Below are 18,503 nucleotides of genomic sequence, written 5' to 3' on the forward strand. Positions count from 1 at the left end.
GTACTCCAACAAATCTCGCACGTTTGAATAAGTCTTTCTTTGCACAGCATGAAAAATAAATGCATTAAGAAACTTTTCACATTAAATATATAGCCAACTTAACAGTCCCTCTTGACCCCATCCTTTACTAAATTACAAAATCTGCTGCTTAGCAAATGTGTAAAATTTTATATTCAAACTTTGCAATATTCGTGAAGTGCAAATCCTGCAAACTGGTCAACACGTGTCACAGGCATGCTTAGAATAAAGTCTGGCATCCTTTGTGTTAAAGTGTCACTTGTCATATTCTTGGCGTTCTTGGCATTAGGGTGTTCATTCAAGGATGATAACATTAGCATAGTGTTGGCATACTGGTAGCCACTGTGGTCTGCTGAGAGCATCCATGGTATTATATATCTACTTCTGGCACAAGGATGACCATTGCTAAGACGTTGTACATCTTCTAGCTGATGGAAATGAGAAGTTTATGTTGAGAAACTAAACATAAATGCGACAGAAGGAATTTATTTAATTTGCCCAAGATGAAAACTTAACAGAAAAACAAATATATTCTTCGAAACTGGTAAACTGGTGTTTGAGGACAATTTAATTTAATTTGCGGAATTCATGCTGAGTTGGGTGGTGGTATTACTGATGTTATTTCTTTGGTGCCAGGTGCCACTTGCTGCTAAATGTGGTATTTCACAATGTGTATGGAGACATTTCACAATATATATTGATAAAACTATTTAAGGAACAATGGCTGCAGCTTGTGGCCAGTGCCTTTAAAAGGTGTCACACCTAAAAATATATGTTGGTATTCTGAGCATTTAATGTCTCTCCAAACAGAGTGTTAGCTGCTAAAATATCTGTCTGAGCTATGAATTTGGCTGTACAAAGCTAAAAAAAGTTCGGATCTAGTTTTAAATTTCCAATCCTATCTCTTGCAAGTAGATTCTCAGTCATAGAGACATAAATCTACTGATAAAAAGTAATGCATGAGAGGACATAACCAATGAACCGCTGTTGGCGGAAGGAGGAGTGCCAAGGTGAAGGGTTTTGAAACGAAGACACAAACTTATTAGAAGCCACAGCAACTTCTTTACTAGAGGTGTTAGAGTGAGAAAGTTTAGGATGCCTTGCCAATGCATTCAGGATCAGAGGTAGCAAACGAGTTGTGGGAGCCGCAAGTCTAAATAACAGGAGTTGGTCCAACTATGGCCTGAGTAATATTGGAGTATTCTTTGGAAGGAAAGGGAAAACTTTCTATAGAACTTTAAGATGGAAGAAACAAGCAGCCCATGAAAAACAAGTAGGCATTCTACAACAAAATCTGATGAAGGCACTGAATTTTTCCTTGTTTTTAGGGTCGAGCGCGCAAGCGCTCTGGCCTGTTGTAACCTCTCCCTGGGCTTTTAACCACGCCCACTCTTGCTATTCATTCTTTGTTGCGCTTGTCTTAAATGCTTCATTTTTATTGGTGCATTTTGTGAAATGTCCTTCCTCTGTGTGCTGAGGTTCCTCCCAGGTGATTTCCCTAAGGGAACATTTTTATTGGCCATCACACTACGTCACGCTTCCTCCTGTTACAGGGTGTGATGGTCCCTCCTCCGGTTTCGGTTTGCAATTCATCCCAGCCACGATCCTTTCTAGACATTCACGCAGGGAGCCAGTAACTCTCATGCTCATGGTGGCGTGGCGCTTTGAATTGCCTCACTTGTGTAAACTGTTTTATTTTTCATTTTCATTTAATGTGGCAAGAAAAGTCCAGTTAGGAATTTACAACGCTAATAGCTCTAACTCAAGCAAACGCGAGACCCATTGCATTGCCAATGCTCGTTTCCAGTGCATTGCAGGATGCCGGTCCCTTGCTAGTCTCTGTTTTTCACTAAGGAGTAAATGACTGGGGGCGGCAGTGGCTCATGTTTACCAATTGCCTGTCTCATGGAACACACCTTTTATATTATCAATATTTTTTTTTTTTTAAATGTCCCTGAAAACACTGACTTGTTTTCAAATACAATATTGAAAATGTAGATGTTAAGACATAATTTTAAGGTGAAAGATCTGGTTACAGTGGGTTACCCTGGCGTGTGGTGTAGTGTTTGACGGGTTTCAACAAGGATATTTCATGGTCTGTGTTTGTTGAATAAGCACAAACACAAAGCTGTGGGGAAATAGAGGTTGTTTTTTGGACCAAACAGACAGAAGGCTCTGTTCTCTGATTGGTGGACTCGTCTGACAAACTTGGATCGCTGACACTGTCCAGATTTTGAGGACATAAGACAAGCGCATCTCCGCAGTGTATAATAATATTTTACTCTGTCTGGGGAGAGAAGCAGTTGCCATTTCTAAGCTCAATGCTGCATTTATCCTAGAGGTCCTGCCCGCATGCACGTGGCAAAACATTAAAACATATACTTAGTCTGTAAACAGGGCTCCCAGTTTATAACATTTCTTGACTAAGGCCCTCATTCCGACTTCGGCGGGCACTGCCCGCCGGTCGGAAACCGCCGAAAGACCGCACCGCGGTCATAAGACCGCGGGGGTCATTTTGACTTTCCCGCTGGGCCGGCGGGCGATCGCCAGAAGATCGCCCGCCGGCCCAGCGGGAAAGCCCCTGCAACGAGGAAGCCGGCTCCGAATGGAGCCGGCGGAGTTGCAGGGGTGCGACGGGTGCAGTGGCACCCGTCGCGATTTTCACTGTCTGCAAAGCAGACAGTGAAAATCTGTATGGGGCCCTGTTAGGGGACCCCTGCACTGCCCATGCCAGTGGCATGGGCAGTGCAGGGGCCCCCAGGGGCCCCCACGTCACCCGTTCCCGCCATCCTGATTCTGGCGGTGAAAACCGCCAGAAACAGGCTGGTGGGAAGGGGGTCGGAATCCCCATGGCTGGGCCAGGGGAAAACCGGCGGGAAACCGCCGGTTCCCCTTTTCTGACCGCGGCTTTACCGCCGCGGTCAGAATAGCCCTGGAAGCACCGCCAGCCTGTTGGCGGTGCTTCCGCTGCCCTCCGCCCTGGCGGTCAGAGACCGCCAGGGTTGGAATGAGGGCCTATGTCTGTATTTACCCATACTTATTCTGGGCTATATTTGTTAAGTGTATAAATGAATTCATAGCGCGTATGTATTTCCATATTTATTTAACTGATAAATGAGCACTTATAGTTTTTCCCGTTGTGTTGTAGCATGAAATATTATAAACACAACCCCTGAACATTGCAGCATTATAACAGCATGGAGAGCCACTCACGAGAACCTCAATTTTCTGTATTATTCTGCTTTTAAAAAGAAATGCAGTAACAAAACATATTGTTTTCTGGCTTTATTTATCAGTAATATTTGGAAACTTGGAGCCCTATTTATAAAAAAACAATTTAAGAAATACAACTTTTTAAAATACAGACACATTTAAAGATGTTCTGGTTTTTTATTTATTGCCATAAGGAAAGTTATGAAGTGTGCACTGGAATCATGAATTAAACACCCTTATAGGGTAAAAATGTGTGTGCAGAACCCGGTTTCATGCATCTACTTGACAAATACACATTCCAGCGGACATCCTTCAGTTCAGACTATGGCTGCAGTTTAAATTTGGCTCACCAGTCTGGCCACAACTTTCATGTGACATTGATTTGTGAAGGTTCTCTTAAAAGAAGTAACATTTAAGAACCAAGAAAGTGATCGTGCCCCCACATGCCTCAACGTAACCCCAGTCCACATTACCCTGTGCGTGTGGAACACCATCGAGAATAGCTTAGAAGCCATTTAAAGTCTGTCTTTTATGTTTATTGTTGTCCCAGTGAACTGGCCTATCAGAAGCTTTGCCACAGTCTGCAGTCGGAAGATGGGTCAACAAAACACAGACTTTGGTCACAACCAGTTTCTGCTTATTCTTGGGTGAACAAATGCATCGAACACAGACTGAACTGACAAACACATTACAACGCATGGACCCTTCTAGAAAGACCGGTACAATACTATAATTATTTATAAAGAGCACAGGTAGTAGGGAAGATATTTAATTATTTGCATACCCTATTTAGCATCCACACTGCCTTAGTGCTACTGCATTGTCATGATCACAGAGGAAGTGAGGAGGTTGGGATAAAAAGAAGAAGTTGTGGTGGGTGTTCAGCACTCATCACTCTGGGGTAAGGGCTGAGGTGCAGATGGTGAGAATTCTAGAGGAGGTACCTTGATCGTGAGGGCCCCAACCCTCTACACCCCCAAAGACAGTTGTATTTGTCGCACCTGGCCAGCAGATACTGTGACGTTCACTTTACATGTCTGGTCAGATGAAAGAGAGGGCTCTGCTAGGGTCAGGGGGAGCCCAGACATGGGAAGCTGTGACAGTCCAATCCAGGATCTGTTAGCCAAGAGCCAGGGTGGGGATCAATGACAATGACCTTGTGGGTGATGCTCTAATATTTGTGATATTGTATACAATGGGTCCATTCATAAAGGTAGTTTGGAAGTTTAATGTAGTATTCCTGTAATACTCTTCTACATACAGGGCTGGCGCTAAATCGGACTGACCGGGACAGTGCCCTGGGCGGAAAGATAACCTGGTGTTTGTTGTGGACAAGGGGGTTGTTGCAGTGTGACGGCAGGAGGTGTGAGGAAGCTCGGAGAAGGACAGCGGGTTGATGGAGCGCTAGCAATTATGCTGAGGTACATTAAGGGCTGATTACAAAGTCTTTAACGGGACCAGATTGAGACCAAGTGGGATGGAGGAGCTGCTGTTTGCATGACATTAAGTAAGGCCGCTCCCTGCTACCCCCCTTGGAAGACTGGCGCCCAGGGCCTGGGCCCAGCTCGCCCATGCCCAAGCCTGGCCCTTGGGTACGTGGACTACACACCCGGCCCCAACAGATCCAAAATGGAACTATTCAAGAAACTGAACACTGAATTATTACAAACAGAAAGGGCTGTGTCCCCTTTTTAGTTTTACTAATAGGGAACTGGACCTTTTGGGTGGATTTAGAAAGGCATGTCAAAGTTTGTAAAAGAATACTCTTGTAGTACTGCTTCCCGTAACAGTATGTAAAACAATACTCCTGAAGTACTGGTTCATATAAGAGTATGTAAAGGAATAATCTTGTAGTTTTACTTCCCGTAAGAGTATATAAAAGAATACTCCTGAAATACTGGATAATGTAACAGTTTGTAAACGAATACTCATGTAGTACTAGTTCAAGTAAGAGTTTGTAAAAGAATACTCCTGTAGTACTTGTTCTTGTAAGAGTATGTAAAAGAATACTCTTGCAGTACTACTTCCCATAAGAGCATGTAAAAGAATACTCCTGTAGTACTAGTTCATGTAAGAGTATGTAAAAAAACACTCTTGCAGTACTAATACCCATAGGAGTATGTAAAAGAATACCCCTGAAGTACTGGTTCATGTAGGAGTATGTTAAAGAATACTCTCGTAGTACTACTTCCCGTGAGAGTATGTAAAGAGTACTCCGCAACTGGTTTCATATAAGCATTTGTAAAAGAATATTCTTGTAGTACTACTTCTCGTAGGAGTATGTAAAAGAATACTCCCGAAGTACTGGTTCACGTCAGAGTATGTAAAGGGATATTCTTGTAGTACTATTTTCCATAAGAGTATGTAAAAGTTACTCTTGTACAACTACTTCCTGTAAGAGTATGTAAATAATACCACTGAAGTACTGGTTCCTGTAAGAGTATGTCAAAGAATACTCTTGTAGCACTACTTTCCGTAGGAGTATGTAAAAGAATACTTCTGAAGTACTGGTTTCATGCAAGAGTATGTAATAGGCTACTCTTCTACTACTACATCCTCTAAGAGTATCTAAAAGAATACTCTTGTACAACTACTTCCTGTACGAGTATGTAAAAGAATACTCCTGAAGTACTGGTTTCATGTGCGATTATGTAAAAATAAATACTATTGTAGTACTACTTCTCATGGGAGTATGTAAAAAAAATACTCCTGAGGTACTGGTTTCAAGTAAGAGTATGTAAAATAATACTCTCGTAGTACTACGCCTGCAGTACTAGTTCCCATAACAGTATGTAAAAGAAAACTCTTGTAGTACTACTTCCTTTCAGAATATGTAAAAGAACACTCCTGTAGTACTACTTCCCGTAAGACTATGTAAAAGAAAACACCTGAAGTACTGCTTCATGAAAGAGCATGTAAAACAATACTCTTGTAGTACTAGTTCACGTAAGAGTAGGTACAAGAATACTCCTGTGGGACTACTAGTTCACGGGTGTCTCGCCCAAACATCTCTTGAATTGGCACATGAAACGTCACAGTTGTGCCGCCTCTGCTGGGTTGGCATGACGTCACAGGTGTGCCGTCTCTGTTAGGGTTGGCATGACGTCAGAGGCCGCCGCCTCTTGGGGGGAGGTGGCATGACGTCACAGGTGAGCCGCCTCTCCTTGGGTGGCATGATGTCACCGGTGTGCCACCTCTGTCCACCGGGGGGAGGGGAGGTTTGCCACCTCTATTAAGGTTGGCATAACGTCACAGGCTGCAGCCTTTGTGGTGGGGGAATGGCGTCACAGGTATGCAGCCTCTGTTGGAGGTAGCATGACGTCACAGGTCTGCCGCTGTGTTGGGGTGGCACGACGTCACCGGTGTGATGCCTCAGTTGGAGGGTAGTATGATGTCAAAGGTGTGTCGCCTCCTGCGGGGAGGTGGCATGACATCACAGGTGTGCCGCCTTTCCTCAGGTGGCATGATGTCACCGGTGTGCCACCTCTGTCCACTGGGGGGAGGGGAGGTTTGCCACCTCTGTTGGAGGTGGCATGACTTCACGGGTGTGCCGCCTCAGCTGGGGGGCCTCTGTTAAGGTTGGCATGACGTCACAGGCCGCAGCCTTTGTGGTGGGGGAATGGCGTCACAGGTATGCAGCCTCTGTTGGAGGTGGCATGACGTCACAGGTCTGCCGCTGTGTCGGGGTGGCATGACGTCACAGGTGTGATGCCTCAGTTGGAAGGTAGTGTGACGTCAAAGGTGTGTCGCCTCCTGGGGGTGGCATGACGTCACAGATGTGCCGCCCCGTTGGGGTAGTTAAAAACAATGAGGCAAAGCCCTCTAACCCTTATGACCAGGGCAATAAACAAAATTATAAAAGGTCAATACAAGGGGGAAGTAATCCTAGACTTGCACGGTAAACTGTCTAGATGACAATTACATAAATCCAATCCCTGTTATGTTAATTATACTTTATTCCTTTTTACTTTGTTAAAAACAAAATTTCACAGCATGTATTGTACATGTTCTTTATACGATATCTGTGGTAGTAGGTGCTCCTATGTTAAACCACAGTGAAAGTGAATATTGTGAAAAATAGTGATAGTGATATATACAATATATTATGAAGGTGGTTAAGAACAATATGGACTTCTAAAGGCTCCGTCAATCCAGGAAGCCCTGAAGTCACAGGATATTTTCAATCTACAATCCACATTCGATTTGTTGTCGACGTTTCGACCACGTTAAAAGACATAAATCATTAGAGGGTCATGATCAGGACTGAGGATGTTTCCTGTCAGTAGCACCTACAATTAAATTATCCAGATTAATAGGGAGCCTAATTACGCAGTCCAATTATTGAAATAGGCGGGGTAAAGAATGGGCGCTCAGCTAGAGATTCCAGTGTTTGGTTATTGTCCTCTGGTCAGTGCCTCCTACCTGGTGGGGACACAGCATCTATCATTGAGCCGTGGTAGTCGAATACATTGTATTAAGAGTTAATTATCATAATAATGTAGGGTAACTACTTACATTACCAAGTGTTATTAGAGGTGTGGTGGAGCCTGGAATGATTTAGTTCCAAAATATGACGTGTTGGGGTGGCATGTCACATGCGCCACCTCTGTTGGGGTGGCATGACCTCACAAGGGTGAAATTACATCACAGATGTGCGGCCTCTGTTGGGGTGGCATGACGTCACACGTCTGTATGGCATGACGTCACGAGTGTGCCTCCTCTACTGGGGTGGTATGGCGTCACGGGGGTGGCATGGCGTCTCTGCTGGGAGGGGCATTGAGGTGGGATCCGTGTGACCCCAAATTACTCGCGCTATTGGTTGTGCGTAATGAAGGTCACTTGATAATGTTGTGACGCAGACACACCTCTGTGCACGTGCACACCTTCACATTCCATCACTATGAACTTGGGGGAAGTCCGGGCTCCTTCCAGTGAAAGTATTGGAACCTCGCCTGCGGCGCTATTGCCCCCCAGCAGCGTCCATGCATGTTTAGAGATCCCTGCCCTCTGCGGGGGTGGGTACCAGTCGGAGACCTGCAGGAGGACGTGACCCGGGCACATCCGAGCAAACCTGCAGCTCTGCCAGGCCCTCGGAGTCCATTCAGGGCAGATCTTCAAAGCGAGGCACAGCCTGCCTTACCTGACCCCGGGGTCCCCTCGGCCCCCCTCGTGCCAGCATCACCTTGATGAGTGCGAGTCAGCCGCTCAGATAAGGCGCACACACAGGCCGCCAGACATCACAGCCTCCCAAAGTGCTCGCCGCAGTTAAGTGACTTGGAACATTCCCTGGACGGATTTTATCCGAGTACAAAGTGTATCCGGTACAATGTGCTCAGAGGGAGCTTCAATGCGTTACAAGAGAGCCAGGAGCCGGGCTGTGCTGTGTTTCAGCATGACCAGCGAGAGCAGGTGGGACGAGTGTGCAGTTCTTTGCTGGGAAACTACGCAGCTAGTAAGGTGATGTGGTCAAAATGAAGTGAAAAATATCAATTTGAGAAACATCGACTTGAAAAATGTCAACTGCTGACATTTATTCTTTAAAACTGCTGCAGTCCGGAGTAAAAATCATACAGACGACAGAACATATGTGGAGGTGTACATGTGACATGGAGCAAGAAATGGAAGGAAGGAATACTTTCAAAAAAAGATGAAAGGATTGGGAACACTTTTGGGTCTAACTCTGAGCTGCACAAAACGCATGGAACTGTGAATGAAATAACTCAATGATTTACTCCTTGTAACTATGGCATTCGTAATTTCCAGGGCTGCTGAAGTGTGTGCAGGCAGAGTTTCAAACAGGTGGAAAATTCTCCATAAGTACATCTGACGCAGGTATGCATGTGCACATGAACCTGTTCTCAGTTGCTTCTCTATGCATTTAATATCCTTCCCATGCACAAAGAAACCCCTTTTCTTACGATGAAATCTGTCCTACTGCCCTCCTGGAGACGCCCCTTCTCCTGCCCATAACAGGGGAGATCTACGTTTTGTCTATATGGCGCGTCCTGCACTGAATGAGCGCATGTTCTACTTTACAGATAGGATCTCCACAGAACACCCACAATCCTCTTTTGTGTTCTAAAGTTGCAAATGCGGAAATCCTACAAGAAGAACAGAAATTCTATATTCCCGAATCCCATTTGTAATCGTAAACTTCACTCAATCCAGTAAATTTCGTTCTCAAACCCAAATTTACACAATCAGTTTCATGAATTGGACTGACTGTAAAAATTCCTGATCCTTCCAAGTTCTGTTCAGGTTCCCATAACAGAGATTTTAGGACATATGCACTGCAAAAAGTTGACATGTGCGTCAGACTTCACTGTAAGGCGTAGCACCATCAACATTCATCCGCTCCAACGATGCTTCACGCCGCTTTAGGATCCTTGCACTATAATCCCACTGCAGGCCTACAACGAGTTTAACGAAATACATTTTAAAATAACAAAAAAAACCGGAGCAACTGTCCAATACAAAGTTTTAACCAGGGGGCTACAAAGATGGCAGGCACCTTTATATATATTATTAGTCATGAAAGATTAGAGCCATATACGTTTCCAAACCCTAGGTAATCCGTTCCTTTACCTCTGGGCTGATTAAAAAATGTGAACCTCAATTGACAGTTTCACAAGATTTAAATAATTCACTAATAAAATTGGAGTGTTCAAGCTTAAAATTAGTAAAAATTGGCAACAGATGGCTAGATTTTGTTATGCAAGTTACCTTAAAAATAATGCACCTGAAACAGTATATTGCTGGCCTCAGACTCAACTTCTAACGTGATCTAAACACACTTTATCAATTTTTATTTAGTATTATTAAGCGTCACTAATGGTTGATAGAGGATAATCCTGGATTTCAGCAAAAAACACCAGACAGAGTGCAGGAGATAAAAAGAAATCACAGTTTCCATGACAACTGCACTGGCCTATATGATTGGATACCTGGAGGGCCAGCTTCATGAATGGAAGCCGGGGCATGCATGTGCAGGCCTTGGAAATACACCAGCTTTCGGAAATACCCGTCACTCGTGCTCTGTACGAGCAAGGACCGCTTGCGTCACCGTCTGGCACGCAAACCATCTTCCAGGGCAGAAGAGCCATCTCACGCCTCCTCTGTGGATCAGAAATAGCGGGTCCAGGAGAAGCCCCCTTCAGATGCCCACCCCTGGAAGCGCAGCCTCTAAGATGTGATCGACAGGGATGAGCCCGGACCGCAAATTTTCAGGGATGAACATGTTATTAATGACCAAAGAGGCTGGGATGCCCGTCAGCACTGCCAGCGCGTTACATCTGCGCGCGTCTTCCTGCAGGTGACAGGTGCGCACGGATGCTCGGATGCAGGACGTCACCGTATGCAATACTGTGAGCCAGGGCCGGGTTGCAGTCATTTTTATTAGTAATAAAGGGGAGGGGGTGCCCCCCTAAGCCATTCTCAGGCACCAGGGACCCCATCCCCGGGGCTGCTTTACTTCAGAAAAGAGGAGGGGACATGTTTAAGAGTCCCCGGGGACCTCGTCTCCAAGGGTCGCACAGCATGTAAAAATGCCGTGGTGCCCCGGTCCCACCACAGCAATTGCAGCCTATGGGGCTGTGCTGAGCCCCCCGGACCCCACCACCCACCCCTGTTGCGGCAGGAGCCGGCTACATTTCTTTGCTCTGGCCTGGCGGGAGCAGATTTCCTCTGCTCACACCAGGCGGGAGCAAACGTGTGTACGCTGCCTGCAAGAGTGCAGGCAAGGATATCCCTGCCTGCGCTCTTGCACAGGGAAGTGCACTGTCCCAGGGATGGGGTCCTTAGGACACTGCTCCCCTGGGGTTCCCGGGACGACTGAATGGCTACGGAAGGAGGTTCCACGCTGCCTACCTCCAAAAAATGAATTTAGCCCCAGGGGATGGTGTCGCTGGGGCACTTTCGAGGCTGGGAGTGGCCCTGATGCCCCACCCCCCACCCTAAAACAAATTGGCCCAGTGGATTGGGTCCCCGGAGTACTTCAGAGGTTCATAGAAGGGTTGGGGGACATCCCCATTCCCATTTCTTTTTAGAAAAGTGATCCGTCCCAAGGCCTGGGGTCCCTGGGGCCCTTAAGTGGCTCGATGGGGAGCGGGCACATGCATTTCCCAAAAAATAAACATTGGCCCCCGGCTATGAGGTCCCCAGGGCCCCTTCATGGCTCGGAGGGGGGGTGGGGGTACCTTTCTAATAAAAAACTTATCTGTCCTGGGGGAGGGCATCTCTGTGGCTTTCTGAAGTTCTCTGGGAAGGGCCCGCATGCACCCTCACCAAAGAAAGGGGAAACAAAGAGGAATGTGAACAGAGCGGAGCCACTGTTCTTCTCACATGCGCTGCTTCAGCTGGGGGGCCCCCCATGATGCTCTGAAAGGTCTTTTTTTAAAAACATTTTTGATGTGGCTAGTGCTCCTAGAAGGAACAGGGGCACCACCAAGCTTTTTTTTTTTATGTTGTGAGGGGCTGCAGCAGCCCCCAGTGACTTAAAAAAAATAAAACATAGTATGTCTCCTGGGTCATGGAATCCATAAACTCAGATCAGCAAATCATATTTTCAAAGCACTCTGACAAGGGGTTGTATGCTATTCAGCTGGAGCGCAGGGATCACTTGTGGTTGGTTTCACAGTTCCATTTTGTGGCCTGAATATTGTTTATAAAAAAGACTCAAAGACATTTTAAACTTTTTTTTAAAGGCTTTACGGAAAGTATTTTAAGACAATTACTTTTATTGTAATGTATACATTTTTAAAATATACATTTGATCATAGTTATTGGTAACTTTGACAAAAACAATAGGTCTGCTGTATATATGTTGATGAGCTGACCCCTTGATAAAGCCAATAAGCCTGCTTTTTATATTTTGGTGTTATGAACCTTTGACAAAGTCGTAGGTCTGAATCATCACACAGTCAGCCGGTTGGGCACAGGGCATGGCCACATGTCAGACCCTTTGCTCAACACCAAGTCTTACATGTTGCTAAACGCCATGCTTTGCGGGGTGCGGGATGCCCGTGCGGGGCTGGGCACATGGTGCAAGGAGGCGTTGCCCGGCCGGACACGCACAGTGTTGTCATCAATGATGTCATTTGAAATGTAGCAGTGATGTTATGAATGATGTCACAATGTCATGTGTGATGCAATATGAGAGTTGATTACCAGTGCATGGAGTGAGGGTGAGTTACAGTTCCTTGAAATATTGAAATAACTAGTGAATTTCAGAGGTTTTATTTGTTTAAAACAGTATGTTTAAACTGACATAGTCACCTAATTGTAAAGTCCTTTTAATCGTTTAGTGAATTTTCTGTTTTTTAAAATAAAATGTTAACCTGTTTTTTTTGGGGCAAAACATATATATATATATATATATATATATCACACTTGCTCCATGTATAACGGTTTCTTCCATTTCTGTTTCACACTTGTACCACTAACCTACGAGCCTATACCTTAATCCACTCTTATTTGTTAAAAATATCGCAGTAGGGCTCAAAGCGACATATGTTTCTTATAAATAAATAAATGAATAAATATATGAATTGCCAATGCTTGTTTCCAGTGCACTCAGGATGCCGGTCCCTTGCTAGTCTCTGTTTTTCACTAAGGAGTAAATGACTGGGGGCGGCAGTGGCTCATGTTTACCAATTGCCTGTCTCATGGAACACACCTTTTATATTATCAATATTTAAAAAAAATAAGAAATTTCCCTGAAAACACTGACTTGTTTTCAAATGCAATATTGAAAATGTAGATGTTAAGACATAATTTTAAGGTGAAAGATCTGGTTACAGTGGGTTACCCTGGCGTGTGGTGTAGTGTTTGACGGGTTTCAACAAGGATATTTCATGGTCTGTGTTTGTTGAATAAGCACAAACACAAAGCTGTGGGGAAATAGAGGTTGTTTTTTGGACCAAACAGACAGAAGGCTCTGTTCTCTGATTGGTGGACTCGTCTGACAAACTTGGATCGCTGACACTGTCCAGATTTTGAGGACATCAGACAAGCGCATCTCCGCAGTGTATAATAATATTTTACTCTGTCTGGGGAGAGAAGCAGTTGCCATTTCTAAGCTCAATGCTGCATTTATCCTAGAGGTCCTGCCCGCATGCACGTGGCAAAACATTAAAACATATACTTAGTCTGTAAACAGGGCTCCCAGTTTATAACATTTCTTGACTAAGGCCCTCATTCCGACTTCGGCGGGCACCGCCCGCCGGTCGGAAACCGCCGAAAGACCGCACCGCGGTCATAAGACCGCGGGGGTCATTTTTACTTTCCCGCTGGGCCGGCGGGCGATCGCCAGAAGATCGCCCGCCGGCCCAGCGGGAAAGCCCCTGCAACGAGGAAGCCGGCTCCGAATGGAGCCGGCGGAGTTGCAGGGGTGCGACGGGTGCAGTGGCACCCGTCGCGATTTTCACTGTCTGCAAAGCAGACAGTGAAAATCTGTATGGGGCCCTGTTAGGGGGCCCCTTCACTGCCCATGCCAGTAGCATGGGCAGTGCAGGGGCCCCCAGGGGCCCCCACGTCACCCGTTCCCCGCCAGAAACAGGCTGGTGGGAAGGGGGTCGGAATCCCCATGGCTGGGCCAGGGGAAAACCGGCGGGAAACCGCCGGTTCCCCTTTTCTGACCGCGGCTTTACCGCCGCGGTCAGAATAGCCCTGGAAGCACCGCCAGCCTGTTGGCGGTGCTTCCGCTGCCCTCCGCCCTGGCGGTCAGAGACCGCCAGGGTTGGAATGAGGGCCTATGTCTGTATTTACCCATACTTATTCTGTACTATATTTGTTAAGTGTATAAATGAATTCATAGCGCGTATGTATTTCCATATTTATTTAACTGATAAATGAGCACTTATAGTTTTTCCCGTTGTGTTGTAGCATGAAATATTATAAACACAACCCCTGAACATTGCAGCATTATAACAGCATGGAGAGCCACTCACGAGAACCTCAATTTTCTGTATTATTCTGCTTTTAAAAAGAAATGCAGTAACAAAACATATTGTTTTCTGGCTTTATTTATCAGTAATATTTGGAAACTTGGAGCCCTATTTATAAAAAAACAATTTAAGAAATACAACTTTTTAAAATACAGACACATTTAAAGATGTTCTGGTTTTTTATTTATTGCCATAAGGAAAGTTATGAAGTGTGCACTGGAATCATGAATTAAACACCCTTATAGGGTAAAAATGTGTGTGCAGAACCCGGTTTCATGCATCTACTTGACAAATACACAGTGCAGCTGACATCCTTCAGTTCAGACTATGGCTGCAGTTTAAATTTGGCTCACCAGTCTGGCCACAACTTTCATGTGACATTGATTTGTGAAGGTTCTCTTAAAAGAAGTAACATTTAAGAACCAAGAAAGTGATCGTGCCCCCACATGCCTCAACGTAACCCCAGTCCACATTACCCTGTGCGTGTGGAACACCATCGAGAATAGCTTAGAAGCCATTTAAAGTCTGTCTTTTATGTTTATTGTTGTCCCAGTGAACTGGCCTATCAGAAGCTTTGCCACAGTCTGCAGTCGGAAGATGGGTCAACAAAACACAGACTTTGGTCACAACCAGTTTCTGCTTATTCTTGGGTGAACAAATGCATCGAACACAGACTGAACTGACAAACACATTACAACGCATGGACCCTTCTAGAAAGACCGGTACAATACTATAATTATTTATAAAGAGCACAGGTAGTAGGGAAGATATTGAATTATTTGCTTACCCTATTTAGCATCCACACTGCCTTAGTGCTACTGCATTGTCATGATCACAGAGGAAGTGAGGAGGTTGGGATAAAAAGAAGAAGTTGTGGTGGGTGTTCAGCACTCATCACTCTGGGGTAAGGGCTGAGGTGCAGATGGTGAGAATTCTAGAGGAGGTACCTTGATCGTGAGGGCCCCAACCCTCTACACCCCCAAAGACAGTTGTATTTGTCGCACCTGGCCAGCAGATACTGTGACGTTCACTTTACATGTCTGGTCAGATGAAAGAGAGGGCTCTGCTAGGGTCAGGGGGAGCCCAGACATGGGAAGCTGTGACAGTCCAATCCAGGATCTGTTAGCCAAGAGCCAGGGTGGGGATCAATGACAATGACCTTGTGGGTGATGCTCTAATATTTGTGATATTGTATACAATGGGTCCATTCATAAAGGTAGTTTGGAAGTTTAATGTAGTATTCCTGTAATACTCTTCTACATACAGGGCTGGCCCTAAATCGGACTGACCGGGACAGTGCCCTGGGCGGAAAGATAACCTGGTGTTTGTTGTGGACAAGGGGGTTGTTGCAGTGTGACGGCAGGAGGTGTGAGGAAGCTCGGAGAAGGACAGCGGGTTGATGGAGCGCTAGCAATTATGCTGAGGTACATTAAGGGCTGATTACAAAGTCTTTAACGGGACCAGATTGAGACCAAGTGGGATGGAGGAGCTGCTGTTTGCATGACATTAAGTAAGGCCGCTCCCTGCTACCCCCCTTGGAAGACTGGCGCCCAGGGCCTGGGCCCAGCTCGCCCATGCCCAAGTCTGGCCCTTGGGTACGTGGACTACACACCCGGCCCCAACAGATCCAAAATGGAACTATTCAAGAAACTGAACACTGAATTATTACAAACAGAAAGGGCTGTGTCCCCTTTTTAGTTTTACTAATAGGGAACTGGACCTTTTGGGTGGATTTAGAAAGGCATGTCAAAGTTTGTAAAAGAATACTCTTGTAGTACTGCTTCCCGTAACAGTATGTAAAACAATACTCCTGAAGTACTGGTTCATATAAGAGTATGTAAAGGAATAATCTTGTAGTTTTACTTCCCGTAAGAGTATATAAAAGAATACTCCTGAAATACTGGATCATGTAACAGTTTGTAAACGAATACTCCTGTAGTACTAGTTCAAGTAAGAGTTTGTAAAAGAATACTCCTGTAGTACTTGTTCTTGTAAGAGTCTGTAAAAGAATACTCTTGCAGTACTACTTCCCATAAGAGCATGTAAAAGAATACTCCTGTAGTACTAGTTCATGTAAGAGTATGTAAAAAAACACTCTTGCAGTACTAATACCCATAGGAGTATGTAAAAGAATACCCCTGAAGTACTGGTTCATGTAGGAGTATGTAAAAGAATACTCTCGTAGTACTACTTCCCGTGAGAGTATGTAAAGAGTACTCCGCAACTGGTTTCATATAAGCATTTGTAAAAGAATATTCTTGTAGTACTACTTCTCGTAGGAGTATGTAAAAGAATACTCCCGAAGTACTGGTTCACGTCAGAGTATGTAAAGGGATATTCTTGTAGTACTATTTTCCATAAGAGTATGTAAAAGTTACTCTTGTACAACTACTTCCTGTAAGAGTATGTAAATAATACCACTGAAGTACTGGTTCCTGTAAGAGTATGTCAAAGAATACTCTTGTAGCACTACTTTCCGTAGGAGTATGTAAAAGAATACTTCTGAAGTACTGGTTTCATGCAAGAGTATGTAATAGGCTACTCTTCTACTACTACATCCTCTAAGAGTATCTAAAAGAATACTCTTGTACAACTACTTCCTGTACGAGTATGTAAAAGAATACTCCTGAAGTACTGGTTTCATGTGCGATTATGTAAAAATGAATACTATTGTAGTACTACTTCTCATGGGAGTATGTAAAAAAAATACTCCTGAGGTACTGGTTTCAAGTAAGAGTATGTAAAATAATACTCTCGTAGTACTACGCCTGCAGTACTAGTTCCCATAACAGTATGTAAAAGAAAACTCTTGTAGTACTACTTCCTTTCAGAATATGTAAAAGAACACTCCTGTAGTACTACTTCCCGTAAGACTATGTAAAAGAAAACACCTGAAGTACTGCTTCATGAAAGAGCATGTAAAACAATACTCTTGTAGTACTAGTTCACGTAAGAGTAGGTACAAGAATACTCCTGTGGGACTACTAGTTCACGGGTGTCTCGCCCAAACATCTCTTGAATTGGCACATGAAACGTCACAGTTGTGCCGCCTCTGCTGGGTTGGCATGACGTCACAGGTGTGCCGTCTCTGTTAGGGTTGGCATGACGTCAGAGGCCGCCGCCTCTTGGGGGGAGGTGGCATGACGTCACAGGTGAGCCGCCTCTCCTTGGGTGGCATGATGTCACCGGTGTGCCACCTCTGTCCACCGGGGGGAGGGGAGGTTTGCCACCTCTATTAAGGTTGGCATAACGTCACAGGCTGCAGCCTTTGTGGTGGGGGAATGGCGTCACAGGTATGCAGCCTCTGTTGGAGGTGGCATGACGTCACAGGTCTGCCGCTGTGTCGGGGTGGCATGACGTCACAGGTGTGATGCCTCAGTTGGAAGGTAGTGTGACGTCAAAGGTGTGTCGCCTCCTGGGGGTGGCATGACGTCACAGATGTGCCGCCCCGTTGGGGTAGTTAAAAACAATGAGGCAAAGCCCTCTAACCCTTATGACCAGGGCAATAAACAAAATTATAAAAGGTCAATACAAGGGGGAAGTAATCCTAGACTTGCACGGTAAACTGTCTAGATGACAATTACATAAATCCAATCCCTGTTATGTTAATTATACTTTATTCCTTTTTACTTTGTTAAAAACAAAATTTCACAGCATGTATTGTACATGTTCTTTATACGATATCTGTGGTAGTAGGTGCTCCTATGTTAAACCACAGTGAAAGTGAATATTGTGAAAAATAGTGATAGTGATATATACAATATATTATGAAGGTGGTTAAGAACAATATGGACTTCTAAAGGCTCCGTCAATCCAGGAAGCCCTGAAGTCACAGGATATTTTCAATCTACAATCCACATTCGATTTGTTGTCGACGTTTCGACCACGTTAAAAGACATAAATCATTAGAGGGTCATGATCAGGACTGAGGATGTTTCCTGTCAGTAGCACCTACAATTAAATTATCCAGATTAATAGGGAGCCTAATTACGCAGTCCAATTATTGAAATAGGCGGGGTAAAGAATGGGCGCTCAGCTAGAGATTCCAGTGTTTGGTTATTGTCCTCTGGTCAGTGCCTCCTACCTGGTGGGGACACAGCATCTATCATTGAGCCGTGGTAGTCGAATACATTGTATTAAGAGTTAATTATCATAATAATGTAGGGTAACTACTTACATTACCAAGTGTTATTAGAGGTGTGGTGGAGCCTGGAATGATTTAGTTCCAAAATATGACGTGTTGGGGTGGCATGTCACATGCGCCACCTCTGTTGGGGTGGCATGACCTCACAAGGGTGAAATTACATCACAGATGTGCGGCCTCTGTTG

At 44.9% G+C, this 18,503-nt stretch overlaps 1 protein-coding gene across 3 annotated transcripts in view; it reads right to left on the minus strand.

Annotated features, from left to right (window-relative positions):
- Positions 1 to 18,503, minus strand: part of SCAI (suppressor of cancer cell invasion) — a 538,528-nt gene that overhangs the window by 125,458 nt on the left and 394,567 nt on the right. The window lies entirely within an intron of this gene.

The sequence above is a fragment of the Pleurodeles waltl genome, chromosome 6 (genome assembly GCF_031143425.1).
Source record: "Pleurodeles waltl isolate 20211129_DDA chromosome 6, aPleWal1.hap1.20221129, whole genome shotgun sequence".
In the NCBI taxonomy this organism is placed as follows: Eukaryota; Metazoa; Chordata; class Amphibia; order Caudata; family Salamandridae; genus Pleurodeles; species Pleurodeles waltl.